Here is a 17790-nt window from a genome sequence, read left to right as displayed (position 1 = left end):
CCCTAATGGCTATTCTAGTAACTAGCGAAATTATGATTTGGTGGTGGCTGCTGTTTATAAATACAATCTAATGCATGCCTGGTTTTGAGTACTCTAAAACTTTTAAATTTTCATTCAGCAGAAATATTTGTGATGACTATCTAATCAACAATATTTTAAAAGAAATGCTGAATTCAAGTGGATTACCTGGGTTCATATCTTCGCCTCAAAACAAGAATCCATTATTCTTAAAATGAACTATTGGAATTTATACATGGAGGAAGCAAAGGTTTTTTTTTTCTCTCTTCCTTTTTTATTTCAGTTAGAAACAAGTTTATTTCACATGTCAATCCCAGGTGCCTCTCCTTCCCCTCCTCCCCATCTCCTCACCAGGCCCCCGTCCCCCACCCAGTCTACACTCCGATCATCCGGGAGGGTGAGGTCCTCCGTGGTGGAACTCCAGAGTTTGTCATGTCATCCAGGGCAGGGTCTAAGCCCTCCATCAAGAGTGCAGGCTTAGAGAGCATCTCTCATTTTGGGATGGGCACTCAGAGTCTATTTGTACGCCAAGGATAAATACTAACCAAGGCCCCATAGATTACCTAGGCCTGCTCACTGACTGCCACAGGAAGCAAAGTTTTTATTTCCAAAAATTTCACCAAAGGACTTAAACCTAAAACAACTTTACACTTCTGTGAGAGTCAGTGATCAGATTAGATTTTTTAATATGCATATCTGCCAATTCTACTATATATCATTCTGCTGAAGAAAATGGGGGTACTTCAAAGGTTGCTATGTAAAATATATTATCAGACACTTACCTGTTCTTTTAGTTCTTTGAAAATAGCAACTCAACAAAATTATATGAAGAGGGCATGCAAGATATCCTGGAGGGTGGAGTCAGTCCTTACATAAAGTAAATTTGTTACATTTTATTTTGCCAAAGCAAAGGCAAATTTTATCTTCTCTATTCAAAGGATGTTAAAAGTTGTTCCTACAAATGGTATTATACCACCCTAATGCAAACTAGTCCGCATACAGGAAAAACTCATTGATAGTGAACTATTAGTTCTCATTACAGCCTATTTCTGACTACAGATTTTCTATGGTGCAGTTTTTTTTATTTATACTTTATTTTTTATTAATTAAATTTATTTATTTTACATCTTTACATCAGTTCTTCTACCTTCTCTCCTCTAATTGTCTCCCACCACCTCTACCCTTTCTCTCTGTACATCTACTCCTCCTCTGGTTCAGGAAGAATCAGGCATTCCATTGGTATCAACAAAGCATGGCATATCAAGGTTAGGTATGACTAAGTACCTTCTCTTTTCTTAAGATTGGGCATGGCAACCAATTATGAGGAATGGGTTTCCAAAAGCCTCCCAAAACATTAGGGATAGACTGTTAGGGTTCTCATGAGTACAGCAAGATACATGCAGGCTGCCTGGGTGTTGGTTCAGTTTCTGTGGACTCCTATAACCCCAAGTTAGATGTTTACATGCATTATGTCTTGTGATGTGTCTGACTTGTGCAGTCTTTTCTTCCTGTATTCAGTAGTATTCTCTGTGCTTGGTCTAATGCTTGACTAGGGTCTCTTCATATGTTTCTGTCATTTACTGTGTGAAGCCTTTATTAATTTCTTTCTTAGTAAGGTTATTCAAAGAAAAACAGGAATTCTAGTGATTACTATACAAAAGCTAACAACTGCCATGGAAAGGAATAATGGGTGGAAATGCTAGATAAGTAGAAATTGGAGTGAAAATGTGCAATATGTAAGGAGACAATATAAGTGTATACTGGGTAAAAGGCAAAAGAGATAAGTAAATTAAAAGAATCTTGGTTTTAAGTTCCATTTAATTTTGTTTTTGTAAACTATATTCTTATAAAAACAGTATTGTGCATAGTCACTTTTACTTTTTGGGTAGAGATGTGGCTGAGGTCTTAGTTGCATATATTAGTAATCACATACACAGAATGGCATGCATACTTAATATTAGACACAATTTTCATCTTTACTTTTATAAGAGTGTCCCATTTATCATTGTGCTAAATATCTTTTTATTGTTTTTCTAGATTAATTCTATGCAAGTTCTGTCCATTTTACTGCTCCAGACGTCAGAGCATGGACCTAGTCAATAATTACTCAGTGCTTCTTGCTTAGTTATGTTTGCAACCAGATGCCTCAGTGCATTGGAGGAATGGAGATAATGGAACTCATTTCTCTTGCTGCAATCTGATACACAAATCTTCTCTCCAGAGAACTTGAAGTTATTATCTCTCCATTGTTACTCAGCATTGTGCATTCTTTTTGATTTAAGTTAGAAACAAGCTGGATTCACGTGTCAATCCCAGCTCACTCTCCCTCCCCTCCTCCCCCACCCCCTACCAACTCCCCTATCCCTTGCCCAATCCCCACTCCCCATTTCACAGGGAGGGTGAGGCCCTCCTAGGAGGATCTTCAGAGTCTGTCTTTTCCTTCAGGGCAGAGCCTAAGTCCTCCTGCAAGAGTCCAGGCTGAGAGAGCATCCTTCATTGTGGGATGGGAACCCAAAGTTCATTTGTATTTAAGGGATAAATACTGATATACTACCCACGGCCCAATAGATTGCCTAGACCTCCTCACTTACACCCACATTCAGAGGGCTGGATCAGTCCCATGCTGGCATACCAGCCTTCAGTCTGGGTAACAAGAGCTACCCCTTTTTCTGGTCAGCTGTTTCTGTTTGTTTAACTAGACCAGTCTTGACCCCTTTGCTCATCAGTCCCCCACTCTTTCGCTGGGTTCCAGAAGTTCAATTCAGTGTCTAGCTGTGTTTAGCTGTGGGTATATGCCTCTGCTTCCATCAGTCACTGAATGAAACTTCTAGGATGGCAGATAAGGTAGTCATTAAACCCATTATCAGGGAGAGGCATTTAAGGCAGTCTCTCCACTATTGCTTAGTTTGCCAGTTACTGTCATCATTGTAGATCTCTGGAAATATCATTAGTGCTAGGTTTCTCCTCAGACTTGTAATGACTCCCACTAGTGTGGTGTCTCTCATCCTGCTATCCTCTATTTTTCCCCTCTTCAACCTTACTGCTCCCCCATGTCTTCCTCTCCACTCCTCTTCTCCACCACTCTTTTTCCTGGTCACTCTCCCATCCCCTTGCCATGCTCGCAAACTTCTCAGTAGATCTTGCATAATTCCTCTTTTCTGGGGTACCATGCATATCTCTCTTAGGGTCTTTCCTTTATCCCAGACTGTCTGGCAGTGGGATTGTAGGATGGCACTCCCCGATCCACGTCTAAAATCCATATATGAGTGAGTACATACCATGTCTTACTGCTGTCAAAAAAACAAGAATTGTGCATTCTATACATACCCCAGGGTCTCAACATAGAGCCTAACTGTGGGTTATGTGCTTACCCATGGAAACACTAAATATTCTCACACAGAGGATCAAAATGATAATCACCATGCTTATTTCCATGTATTTTAATGACTTTATTTCCAAAATTCTTATTATGCTAGTGTCTAATTTTAAAAGCTTGATATTTGCTTGCAGATTTTCAAAAACAGTTGTATTTGTTATATGTTAATCCTGTACTTGAGCAACTTTATTGGACATTTAATATATGAAGCAATAGGAAAAGAGACACTATCAATATTAGCATTAAAACCACTCGGCTTAAGGGGTTCTTGGATTTCCACTGTGTCCTGAGGTGTTTTTATTTTAAAACTAATGTGAGTATGCTGATGAGTTCTGTAGCATGCTAACTGTTACCTCTAGCGTTGTGTGTTGTTTTTGCTCCTTTGGCTTTTGGGAGGCCCACTACACAGCTTCCAAATTAATCACACACAGAATAGTGTTATTACTTACGAATGCCGGGCCTCAGCTTGCCTTGTGCCCTGCCAGCTTTTCTTACTTAAATTAACCCATCTATCTTTTGCCTCTGGGCTTTTTCTTTTCTATTCCCATGAGTGTGTAGCTGGGTGGATAGTAACCAATGTCCTCCTCCCTTTGTTCTCTCATTGCTCCTCTTCTTCCTCATCTTCTGTTTATGCTCTCTACCTGCCAACCCTAGTATCATTTTTTGTTACTGGATGTTCAGCTCTTTATTAGACCATCAGGGGCTTTAGACAAGCAAAGACAACTTTCCCAACCTAAAGAAAGACATGCCAATGAAAGCACAAGAAGTCTACAGAACACCAAATAGAGTAGACCACAAAAGGAATTCCCCTTGGCACATAATAGTAAAAACCCAAACATACAAAGTAAAGAATATTAAGAGCAGCAAAGGAAAAAGGCCAAGTAACATACAAAGGCAAACCTATCATAATCACACAAAATTTCTCCATGGAAACTCTGAAAGCCAGAAGGTCCTGGATAGATATTGTACCAACATTAAGAGACCACAGATGCCAGCCCAGACTACTACTCCCAGCAAAGCTCTCAATAACTATAGATGGAGAAAACAAGATATTCCGCAACAAAACCAGATTTAAACAACACGTATCCACAAATCCAGCCCTACAGAAAATATTGGAAGGTAAGCTTCTATTTAAGAAAGGTAATTATGCCAACAAATATGTGCAATAGATAGTCCAAATTTATCAAAAGACAAAAGAAAAATGGGGGTTAATCCACAAACAATTACCACCAAAAACAAATAAAAAACAAACAAGAATTAACACTCAATGGTCCTTAATTTCCCTCAATAATAATGGTCTTAATTTGCCTATAAAAGACACAGGCTAACAGAACAGATACTAAGACAGAATCCATCCTTCCACTGCATATAAGAAACACACCTCAACTTCAAAAACCGATATAACCTCAGAGTAAATGGTTGCGATAAGGTTTTCCAGTCAAATAGATCGAAGAAACAAGCTGGTATCACTATCCTAGTATCAAACAAATTAGACTTCAAACTAAATTCAATCAAAAGAGATGAAGAAGGTCATTTCCTGTTCATCACAGAAAAAATCCATCAGGATGAGGTCTCAATTTTGAACATCTATGCCGCCAGATACAAGGGCGCCCATGTTTGTAAAAGAAACATTACTAAAATTAAATCACACGTAAGACTTCAACACCCCACACTTATGACTAGACAGGAACACTAGACAGAACCACCAGAAACTCAACAAAGAAACACAGGAACTAACAGAATTTATGAACCAATTAGGTTTGACAGACTTCTAAAGAACATTCCATCCAAACCCAAGAGAATATATGTTCTTCTCAGAGCCACATGGGTCCTTCTCTAAAATTGACCACATACTTGGCAACATAGAAAACCTCAACATGTACAAAAATTGGAATAACTCCCTGTATCTTATGGGACCATCACGCTTTAAAGTTAGAAATCAACAACAACACAAATTGCAGAAAAGCTACAAACTCATGGAAATTGAACAAAACACAATAACACCATTCCTGGGTCAAGAAAGAAAGAAAGAAGGAAAGAACGAACGAAAGAAAGAAAGAAAGAAAATATAGATTCCCTAAAATTCAATGAAAATGAAGACACAACATACCCAACCTTATGGGACACTTGAAGGCAGTACTAAGAAGAAATTTTATAACACTAAGTGCACATATGAAAAAACTGGAGAATAGTCACAATATTAACAGCACAACTGAAAGCTCTAGAACAAAAAGAAGCAAACTCACTCAGGAGGAGGAGACATCAGAAAATAATCAAATTGAGGACTGAAATCAATGAAGTCAAAACAAAGAAAACATAAAGAATCAATATAACAGGTAGTTGGTTCTTCTAGAAAATCTGCTATATAGACAAACCTCTGTCCAATCTAACAAAAAGGCGGAGAATGAACATGCAAATCAACAATATCAGGAATGAAAATTGGTACATAACAATGGACACTGAGGAAATCCCAATAATGTTCAGGTCATACTTGGAAAACCTATACTCCACAAAGTCAAAAATTTAAAGGAAATGGACAATTTTCTGGATAGATACCACTTACCAAAATTAATACAAGAGCAGATAAGCAATCTAAACAGACCTTTAAACCCCATGGAAAAACAAGCAGTCATCAAAAGTCTCCCAAGCAAAAAAAGCCCATGTCCACATGGCTTCAGGGCAGAATTCTACCAGAAATTTAAAGAAGAGCTCATTCCAATACACCTCAAAATGTTCCACACAATAGAAGAAGGAGGTTTGATGCCAAACTATTTTTACTAAGCTACAATTACCTTGGCACCCAAGCCACACAAAGACACAACTAAGAAAGAGATCTACAGATCAATCTCCCTCCAATGCTGGTGGGAGTGCCAACCTCTACAGCCACTTTGGAAATCAGTGTGGAGATTCCTGAAGAAAATGAGAATCAATCTACCACAAGATCCAGCAATTCCACTCTTAGGCATATACATGAAAGATGTATGTTCATACAACAAGAACTTATGTTCAAACTATGTTCATAGCAGCATTATTTGTTATAGTCTGAAACTGGAAGCAAACTGGATGCCAATCAACTGAAGAGTGAGTAGAGAAAATGTGGTACATTTACACAATGGAGTACTACTCAGCAGAAAAAAATAATGGAATCTTGAAATTACTAGAAGAAAACATATTGATTGAGGTAACCCAGTCACAACAAGACAAGCATGGTATGTGCTTACTCATATATGGAGTTTAGGCCTGAAATAGGAGAATGCCAGCCTACAATCCCCAGCCAGAAAATGGGAGGGGTGGAAGCTGGGAGACAAAGAGGGGGTGAACTGGAGGAGAGAGGAGAAGGACATAGGGAAGCAGGAAAGTTGAGTAGGGGGAAGAATAGAGGAGGGAAGGATGAGAGATACCATAATAGAAGGAGACATTTTAGGTTTGAAGAGGGATCTAGTACTAGTGGGATGTCTAGAGAACTACAAATATGACACTAATAGTGGAGATGCTACCTTAAATGACCTTCCCTACAACGTGATTGATGACTTCCTTGTGCGCCATCCTAGAGCCTTCATCCAGTGGCTGAAGGAAGCAGAGGCAGATACCCACAGCTAAACACTGAAATATACCCCTGGAACCCATTTTCAGAGAGGGAGGAGTGATGAGCAAAGGGGTTATGACGTGGCTGGTGAAACCCACAGAATCAGTTGTCCTGAACAAGGGGGAGCCCATAGACCCCAGACTAATAGCTGAGAAGCCAGCGTGGGACTGATCCAGAACCCCTGAAGGTGGGTATCAGTAAGGAGGCCTCAGCATCCTTTGGGGCCTCAGCCAATGAATCAGAATTTAGCCCTGTCATCCAGATGGACTTTGGGAGCCCATCGCATATGACAGACTTTCAAGATTCCCCCAAGATGGGTCTCACTCTCCTTGGAGAGTGAAGTGGGGACTGGGGAATAGGTTGGGGGGGAGGTTGATGTGGGGTAGGAGAGGGAGCAAGGATTGACTTTTGAAGCAAACTTGTTTCTAATTTAAATTAAGTTAAAAATTAACTTTCTCTTTACTCAGAAGACATGATTTTATTTCTGCTGTATTACTTCTCCAAACAAAAAAGATCCCATGTATACTACAGAAGGTGTATCCTGAAAGGTAAAGATAGCCTTCAGAGGAGTGATGATGGTGTAAATGACTTAGCACTCAAGATTGATTCTTTTTAATCAAGTAAAAATATACATAAATTACTTTTTGAACAACTAGAACAGAAAAATTCCTGAAATAGGAAGCAAAATGTAAACTGAAGTATCAATGCTACTTCCACAGATATGGTCTTATGCCAAAACCATAATCATAACTATTAAGCAGCATGAATACATTGAAAATACAATAATTAAGCAATAAAATTCAACACTTCCAGTATGAAGAAGGCAAAAGCTCTGTCATATGGTAATCAATCTTCCACATCTTGTTCCACACTTTTAAATATTTTGTGAGGGAAGAGAGAATTTGTACTCTACATCACATTTATCCTGTGGTAAACCACAAACTACAATATAAACTCCAATACATTTTGAAAGAAACTGATAGTTTCTTTAAGCTAAAAGACTGCATGGGGAAAACACCTGGAAGGTCTCAGGCTTACAAAAAGAACTAAAGGCAGCTGGGGAAAGCCTAGAGCAGATGACATGGTCTTCTCAGGGGAAGAGCACACCAACTGATTGACCAGTGCCAAATGATTACCTCTGAGAACATGTACCAAACTAATCCACATGTATGTATGCAATAACAATTAGTCAAAAAAGAGGCCATGAACTAGAAAGAGAGCAAAAAGAGGCATATGGAAATATTGGGGTAGAAAAATCAAGGATGAAATACTGTAGTTTTATCATAATATAAGTTTCTCTTAAAATGATAGTGTTTCATAAGTAGAAATTGAAACATTTCATTCTCTGAAAAGTATGATGCATTATCATTTTAAGCATATACACACGAGGTTGTATATATATTAAGAAAATATGGCTGTGTTTTATTACTGAATGGTGATTAAATTTATACTGTTTAGCTCACAAAATAAGCATATACAGACAGAATATTTAAATAAAATATAAAGACACAATAAAATAAAACTGATTTAGAATTATTAATAATATGCAAGTAGGAAAATACAGTGAAATTCACAGTTCAGATATCTGCAAAATGTGAAAAATAATACACATAAAATAAATATTTTAATTATAAGACTAATTTTTATGTATTTAATATTCTGCCTTATTAGCAACCCAACATACATAAAAGAGTAACTGCTTTGCAACTTCTTTGCATATAATTTTTCATGAAACAATAAAAAATGTATTAGAACTGAAGATATCAAATTTAATTAATTTAAGAAAGTTTTATAGACCATCATGATTATCTTCTAGGCATTTGAATTAACATTATGAATCAGAAAATTTACTTTGCCACATATCTTTAGTTATTCCTAATTACTATATTCCAAATATTAGTTGAGGAGAACATATGGAGATACATAATTAACAACAAAGACTATTGAAAACTTCATTTGGAAACAATACAGTACATAATTAGAAATGTATGCATATATAAATATGGTTAAACAAAATTGCACTAAGTGAGGGGACAAGGTTGTTCACGGATACCATAATGAAAAGCCTAATTTCAGGTGTGGGATACTTGCTTTCAAAATGTTTGGGAGTGGGTTATGATGGATCGCAGCACAAAATATTAAAGGCTATTCTTGGTTGCTCTTTACAGCTTGATGATAAGTGTGTCTTGCTGAAAATGCCACATAACTGAGGACCTAGGACAAACAGAAATTGAGTTTTCAATCACTTGGGAACTTCATCCCTATTGATTAATTTCACAGTGCTGGAAAGTTTCTATACATGCTACTGGAGTAAAAAAAATAATGAAGCACTCTCATATAACTGTCTCATGAGCTATAATTACTACCAGCTTGGGACTATACTAGCATTAGTGCAACAGTAACATGCTATATAAGGTGGACTTCATGCACAGCAATAGTAATTTTTGCTAAAATCTATGACTGACTAAATCAATCATATGGGAGAATCTAATACTATTATTCTGATAAATGTGCATACTAATGTAATAATAATAAACCATCACTGATTTAGATTTCTACCCACAAATAAGTACATCTCATATCCTTCATCAAGAAAGCTTCTTTCCTTAAGACACAGGATGACTAATATCATGTGCCACAACTGGTCAACATTTAGGGCATAAGAGATATTCCCTCACCAGGTGGTGGTGGCGCACGCCTTTAATCCCAGCACTCGGGAGGCAGAGGCAGGCGGTTCTCTGTGAGTTCGAGGCCGGGCTGGACCGATAGCCTCCAAAACAATACAGAGAAACCCTGTCTCGTAAAAAACAAAACAAATCAAAACAAAAAAAGAGATATTCCCTTTTTCCGAGGCTCAAGCATGTTCATGGAAGAGAGAAAGAGTTTAATATCAGAGCTAGTGGGTGTCTGCACAACTTATGCACAAAACCTGTAGAAGCTCAAGCAGCCAAAACTCATGTAAAGACTAGAGCAGTAACCATAAAATACTTCCCTAGTCCTAGTAAGGTTCTTATTATTGTGAAAAGTCACCATGGTAACTCTAATGAAAGAAAACAGTTAATTAGGTTGTGGCTCACAGTTTCAGAGGTTCAGTCCATTATCATCATGGGGGAGAGCACAGCCTCAAGGAGAAATGTTGATGTAGCTAAAAGTACATCTTTCAGGCAACAAGAAATCAACTGACTGGGTGGATGGCTTTGAACATAAGTAATCTCAAGTCCCACCCCCACGGTGACAGACTTCCTCTAACAAGGACATACTCAATTCAACTGAGTCATACCTTCTACTGGTGCCACAGCCTATGAGGATGTAGGTGCTAATTACATTCGAACTACTACCAGATTTTAAAGCTATTATATAATTTATCATAAAAGAATGCACTGATAATCTGTTTGAATGTATTCGCCATCACTTGTCTCAATGGAAATTTATTGAAACTCAGAATAAAATGTCACTAGAGCAGACCTATGAAAAAAGATAAGCTAAATTTTAAAAGTGATATGTTGCCCCTAATAAACATAGTATGAGCCCATGGTTGCAAACGACTTAAGGAATAGAAAAGCATTGGAAAATTACAACTGACAAAACTATTTTTAAATGGTTGAACAGGTAAACATGAAAACTCCATTGAAGGAAAGTATCCAGGGTCGTGGCAGAATTGGAGTGATTGTCTAATATCAAGAAACAAAACCAAAATTCTCTCAGGAATATCCACATAGCTGTCAATATATAATAAAATAACTCTCTCTCTATATATATATATATATATATGTATATATATATATATACCTCTCTCTATATATATATCCCTCTCTGCCTCTCTCCTCACACACACTACATACATACATATATATTAATTTCAAAAATATAGTTAATTTTTAATCAGATCTAATTTTATAAAATATGGAAGAATGAAGAATGTGTGAATGGTATTAAAATTCAGAGGGGACTTAGGGATATAGATAGCTCAATCCATAAAGTGCAATGAGTACAATACGAAGAATAAATATGAAACAACCAGGGTTAAAGACATGTTTTCAATACTGCTGGGAAAGCAGAGAGCATAGACCTGGCAAGCAGCTTATCTGTCTATTTTAATTCTATACCTGGAGATACCCTATGTGTAAAACAAAGTATACGGTGACTGAGTAAAGAGACCATAAGTTGTCCTCTCACCTCCTTTCACCTCTATACACCTCTAAATATGCGTACATTCACATACATTTACACATCATGAACACACACACAATTCAGAAAGCAAATAATGCTGTTAAATTTTTCTATGCATTAAGGGTAATTTTATAGATAATAGTTAGGAAATTAATACAAGACTCTTTTAGGGACATATTTGTTTGTTTTATAAGCTAAATGATATCAAAATGTACACATATTTTTGAAGAACAAAGAGAGTAACTGTAAGACAGAGGAAATGAATCCATTCTTCTATCTGAACATAGGGCAAAGAAAACAGAAGTGAAGGAGGAAGCCCTGGCTTGTAGGTTTAAATATGAAAATGAGTATTTCAGTGTTTTATATTTTGTAAAAACGGGTGGGAATAAAGATAAGGTGGCAAAGGATTTAGAATTGTCAAGAGTGAAAGATCTTAAGAGGAGTGTTTTTGAAGTAATATCCTGATCTCTAACTATTACACTGTCAGTTTAACTGTGTGGTTAAAGTTAACAGATGAAAATTGATGGAGGCATTATTTTTTATGTTATTTTCACACTACCAAATTTGCATGATGTTATTTAACAAATAGTAACAGAAATTTCAGAAACCTCATGCAGATACAATATATGTTATTAATCACACTAATAACTATAACAGACACAGAGTAAAGTTTTTTGAAGGCTGGTATACACAGATCTCCCTGATCCATCATGTAGGACAAGCTTCAAAGAGGAATTAATAACTTCATAGCAGATAGTTTGTCAGTTGAACATTTTCTCATAAGACCTTTGACTTTATTATTTAAGCTACATAGCAAAAATAAGTTCTGGAAATAAAACACTGTGTACATTTACAACACCTTTCGCTGATTAACTAACTCTAAAAACTTTTTAAAAAGTGTTTAGCTTTGGGTTTTCGCCTTGCTTCCATTAGTCACTAGATGAAGGTTAATTGCTTATGTATCAATAATGCATGCAGAAATATGAGTGTTATTTGTTTAAGACACAATCAAATGTAATCTGATTAACTCAGCAACCAAAATCTATGTGATCAAAATCCAACAAAAAGTATTCAAAAAATAATTACCACAGAAGAAAGGGTATTTTTTTCCTACTACGGTGAAACCTATTGACAAGGATTGTTGTTAAGATTCACAAAACGGAGGAAAATAAAACCTTTGGAACATTAATTCATTTTCATATTGACACTCAGGGTGAAAATCTTAAGAGAAATGGAATTTTTCCATAAAAATAAGCGTGTGGTTAGATACAGACAGTAATTATGGTTAATTGGTAATCATGTGTACATATATATGTATGTATACACACACAAGTATATATATATAAATATATATATGAAATTAGTGGAACTCCAAGTCCATGTTTTGAATACTAACAAAATAGATAAGGGTCTGGGACAGAAAGAGACAAATAGAGCCATTGATTAATCTTTCATGGTGTGATATGGAAAGGGCATGTTGTCAGAAAAATATTCAGAGAACTGTGTAGCAGGGAAAACTTAAATTTAGAAAACTAAAATTACACACACACACACACACACAGAGAGAGAGAGAGAGAGAGAGAGAGAGAGAAAAACAGAGAGAGAGAAACAGAGAAACAGAGACAGAGACAGAGACAGAGGAGGGAGCTTATATCTATGATTAACAGTAAACACAGTTTGAAAGAGACACCATATTTTCATCTTCAGAAGATGAAGGACTTATACATCTGAAAACTCATTAGAAAGTATTGTAGAAATGGCGATATATTCTACTCACTGATCTGTAGAAAGACAGACAACATAAAATGACTAGTCTCTATATAGGCTTTAGCAAAAGTATTGCTACTATAACCTTGGTGAAATCACACATAAAATAATGTTTATTTAGTACTTATTAGTGGAACAAGTATTAGTGTCCTTTGCTGTAAGAAACTGCATTATGTTCGTCTTGCTCAATCATCAATTACAATTTTGGAACAGTATTAATGTCTGTTGCTGTAAGAAACTGCATTATGTTCATCTTGCTCCATCGTCAGTTACAGTTTTATGAAATTTGTGAAACATAGAAAGTATCAGGACTATTATCTGTCTGGCCCTCTGTCTTTTTAACATCATTTTCTCTGTGAACTCCTTACTTTGCTCTTGTGCTTTCTTTATGTTCAGTTAAGGATCTACTTTGAATCAAAGACATTTTGATTTTTGTTGGGGAAGTCCTGTGCATTTGTCAATAAAGCACTGTCTGGCCAGTAGGGAATCTAGATAGGAGGGACTAGGAGTCCAGAAGGACTCTGGGTAGGAGAAACACAGGAGATTCGAGATGTAAAGCCATGGGGTAGGAGCCCGGAACTATTCTCCAGTAAGAAACATACTTAGATTAACAATTGGGGTAATTACTTAAGTCAGAGCTAGCCAGTAAGAAACAAGCAAGGCCAACAGCTTCATAATTAACATAGCCTCCTGTGTGTTTATTTGGGACTGATGTGGCTCTAGAACCAGGCTGGCGGGAAGGCTTCTCTCAAGGAAAAAGCTTCTCTTTACAGATTGTAACTCACATGTCAGTTCCATAAACAGATATTTTGTGAGAATAAAATCCAAATACCATTTCATGGGATGATATGTGTGGACACTGGGAAATGTGCCTTTTCATCATAAATTTTGGGTTATATTAAGTATGATTTTATGGCATTCTTTTCAGTTTTCAAATATGGATGGCCAAATTATGAACTTTACATTATGAAAATGAATTAAAGACAATTTGAAAAAAGATAACCATATTTATGCTATAGTATATGTACTTTAAAATTTTTTCAGAGTTACACAAACATAGTTTTAAAAATGAAACAATTCATTTGGAGACCTTAAAACTGGAAACTAAGTTTAAAGTTATTCATGTAGCTACTTGAAATGTTACATTTATGAAATGCTAACAATTCATTTTAAAAGTTGGCAGAAGATGAGCTTTGGTAGAAAATTCACTCCAAGGAAACATACCCATATGTTTAATCAGAGCTGCAGCCCTTGACATTTCTTTTTCCATAATTCAACTATAGAAAATTACCTGTGCACATGTAACTAAACTGAATTTAAATCAGGTACCTCCACCTTAACACATGATTTAAGTTTTAAAATAACTGTGTTCAGGCAATTTTTTCTATGAAGTCACTCATTTAAAAAATCTAGCACAACAAAATAAAATTCATAAATTGCAATTTAATGCTAGTAATATTTATTTTTTTCAACTAAATTTATGAAGATTATGGATCACATCAAATCCCAGTATGTTAATCAACTAGTATAATTTGTGTGTGTGTGTGTGTGTGTGTGTGTGTGTGTGCAAGTGACTATGAGGACATGTATGCATAAAGAAACAAAACAATACAGACTTCCTTGCTTCTGATATTATAGTTCAGCCATTACTAAGCAAAATCCAACTTTTCAGATGGATACTGAATGCTAACTTTTTATTTAAATGTTAAACATATTATTTATTTTGACGTAATAATTATAAATAAATTCAGACTCAAGATGAATTTGTTAAAGGCCTATTTTTATGGATATGATCTTAGTGCTATAATTTGACAGTAGTAATTAGTAAATTACTTCTTCACTAGAATTCTAGGATACCTGAATGAAAAAGTTTGTTTATTAATCATCAATGAAAAGTGGACATAACTGACAAATTATAGATGAGAAGAAGCAGGAAACCTGTGACTCAAATCTTGCTATTGGTTCTTTTATCACTCATATGCTCGGAAGTGAAGGAGCACAATTGTCTACAGGAATCTGAGTTAATGTGTGGACGTAGAAACTCTACAGCTGTAGTACAAATGAAGATTACTTGCACCAAATAGCCATAACCTTCAGTCAATCTTCTGTTAAAAGACCATTGCAAGACTGATGCCTATTGATCAGAGTGGTCTGTATCTCTTTCAAGCGGAAACCTGTAGACTAACAATAATTTTTTCTAGCTGACAGGATTTTAGAAATGTAACAGCAACCACTTTCCAAGGCACTTTTCTTCTTTTTCTCCAACACAATACCACTCCTAACTTCCAACATTCACATGTGAGTCTATAACCCAGAAAAAGTACACTAAGCAGAAAGTAAAAATAGCCAGAGGGAATGAGTTGTAGAGTGGAGAAAAAAAATAAATGTGGTTTGGAGGGAGGAATGAGAAAATCAGGCAAAAGCATTTAACTGAGGAAGGAAAATTTTGCACAACAAAGAAAAAATTTTTATTCTTAGCATAAATATATATAGATATAGACATAGATTAGATATAGATATAGTGCATGTGTGTGTGTGTGTGTGTGTGTGTGTGTGTGAAGTCACACTACTTGGATTTGTATTACTTCCCCTATGACACATAGATTAACAAAAAATCCAAAAATCTCCCCTTCTCTTTCTTCTAATTCCCTATCCTCTCCCACCATGCTTCCAGTTAGCTCAGGAAATTTTCTCCTTTCCCCTTCTCCAAAAATCTTCTCCTTTCTCCTTCTCCGGGGGACCATATATGTCTCTCTTAGGGTCCTCCTTCTTTCCCAGCTTCTCTAGCGGTATGGATTGTAGGCTGATATTCATTTGCTGTATGTGTAAAATCCATATATGAGGGAGTACATACCATTTTTGTCATTTTGTAACGGTGTTACTTCACTCAGGATGATTTTATCTAGTTCCATCCATTTGCCTGTGAATTCCAAGATTCCATTGTTTTTTCCCTCTGAGTCACACTCCATTATGTAAATATACCACATTTTCTCTATCAGTTCTTCAGCTGAGGGGCACGTGTTGAGGAAGACATGAGAGAGCAGGAAGATTGAGTCAGGAGAAGAATAGAGGAGGGCAAGAAAAGAGATACCATAATAGAGGGAGCCATTATAGGTCTAAAGAGAAATCTGGCACTAGGGAAACATCCAGAGATCTACGGTTTTCACCAAAACTAACAATCTAAGCAATAGTCAAGAGGTTTCCTTCAATGTTCTTCTCTGATAACAAAATTGATGACTACCTTATATGCCATCCTAGAGCCTTCATCCAGTAACTGATGGAAACAGAAGCAGACACCCACAGCTAAACATTGAGCTGATCTCTGGAATTCAGTTGCAGAGAGGGAAGAGTGATGAGAAAAGGGGTCAAGTTCAGACTGAAGAAACACACAGAAACAGTTTACCTGAACAAAGAAACAGTTGACCTGAACAAGGTAGAGCTCAAGGACCCCAGACTGATAGTTGGAAAACCATCATAGGACTGTTCCAGACCCTCTGAATGAGGATGTCAGTTTGGAGATCTGGTTAATCTATGCAGCCTCTGGTAGTGGATCAGTATTTATCACTAGTACACGAATGGACTTTTGGAGTCCTCTCCACATAGAAGGTTATTCTCTAGGCCTAGACACGCAGGGGAGGGTCTAGGCCCTGCTCCAAATGATTTGACAGACTTTCAAGATCCCCCATGGAATTCATCACCCTCCCTGGAGAGCAAAAAGGGGATGAGACAGGGGACTGGTGGTGGGCAGGGGAGGATGTGTAGGATTGACATGTAAAACAAGTTGGTTTCTAATTTAAATAAGAAAAAAGAAAAAAAAAACACCATTTAACTAGCAGTCTCTTTACTCAAATGAATTTGTGAGGCTTTGTTTAAAAAAAATCCAAATATGTACTGCATAGCAGAAATATATGGAAAATGTTTTCAGCCATGAAAAACTCTTAACTAAAATTTGCCCTATATTTTCCAATAACCATATTTTGGGACAACAATTTCTGCATTTTCTTTATGAAATAATCTGTTCCTATCTTAAAACAAGGGTGCATTAAAATTACATTTATGTAGACGACATTAAACCAAAACTGATCAGACCCACTAGCTATACAATATATATTTTAAATTAAAAACTTAGTTGAAAAGCAAAAGCAGCAATACAATCTGTCCCCTTTTCCCTAAAACATTGCAAGCGGTAGTTCATGAGTTCATCTGAAGTACATTTTGACAGATTGGTAAGATTGTGTTTTCTTGGCATAGTTTTATTTCATTCTTTTCTGGGAATTCAGAACTCCTTTCAAAATCTTCAGGAAGAAGCAAACAGAAAAGGTGAACTTTGTACTGAAGATGTTTTTGATGGCCAAGTCATTTCCTGATCCAGGAAACTGGGCTATCTATAGTTAAAAAGATGATGTCTGCCATTCTCTGACTTAAAAAATGACTTATAAATCAATTTCTGAGATGTACACACTAAAACTTAACAGTTAAATTTGCGACAGTTAATCATATCATACTGGTTAAATTTTCACTGGTAAGTTCAATCTTTAAGGGCAGTTGCATTGCTATAGCCTACATACTCAAAAAACCAACAATTAAACAAAATAAAATCAGCAAGAACTTCATGTTTTTTTCACCTCATCCACCAGTTTCTTTTACACAGGATATGTAATAATGCATTGTCATAGTTTGCACAGACCCCATGCCCTTTTATATTCCAAGTAAATTGCAGGAAGAATCATGGTTGCAAACAAGACTCATTAACAAACTGAGTGCCTCTGTATTGGGTTTTTGCTTTCTTCTGTCTGTTTATCAAGTTTTCAATAGAAAGAAATTCACACAAAAGATTGTTTATACCTGCTTGCCACTCATCTTTACTTTCATA

The sequence above is a fragment of the Mesocricetus auratus genome, unplaced genomic scaffold (genome assembly GCF_017639785.1).
Source record: "Mesocricetus auratus isolate SY011 unplaced genomic scaffold, BCM_Maur_2.0 Super-Scaffold_2245, whole genome shotgun sequence".
Lineage (NCBI taxonomy): Eukaryota > Metazoa > Chordata > Mammalia > Rodentia > Cricetidae > Mesocricetus > Mesocricetus auratus.
Note: the sequence above shows the minus strand (reverse complement) of the source record.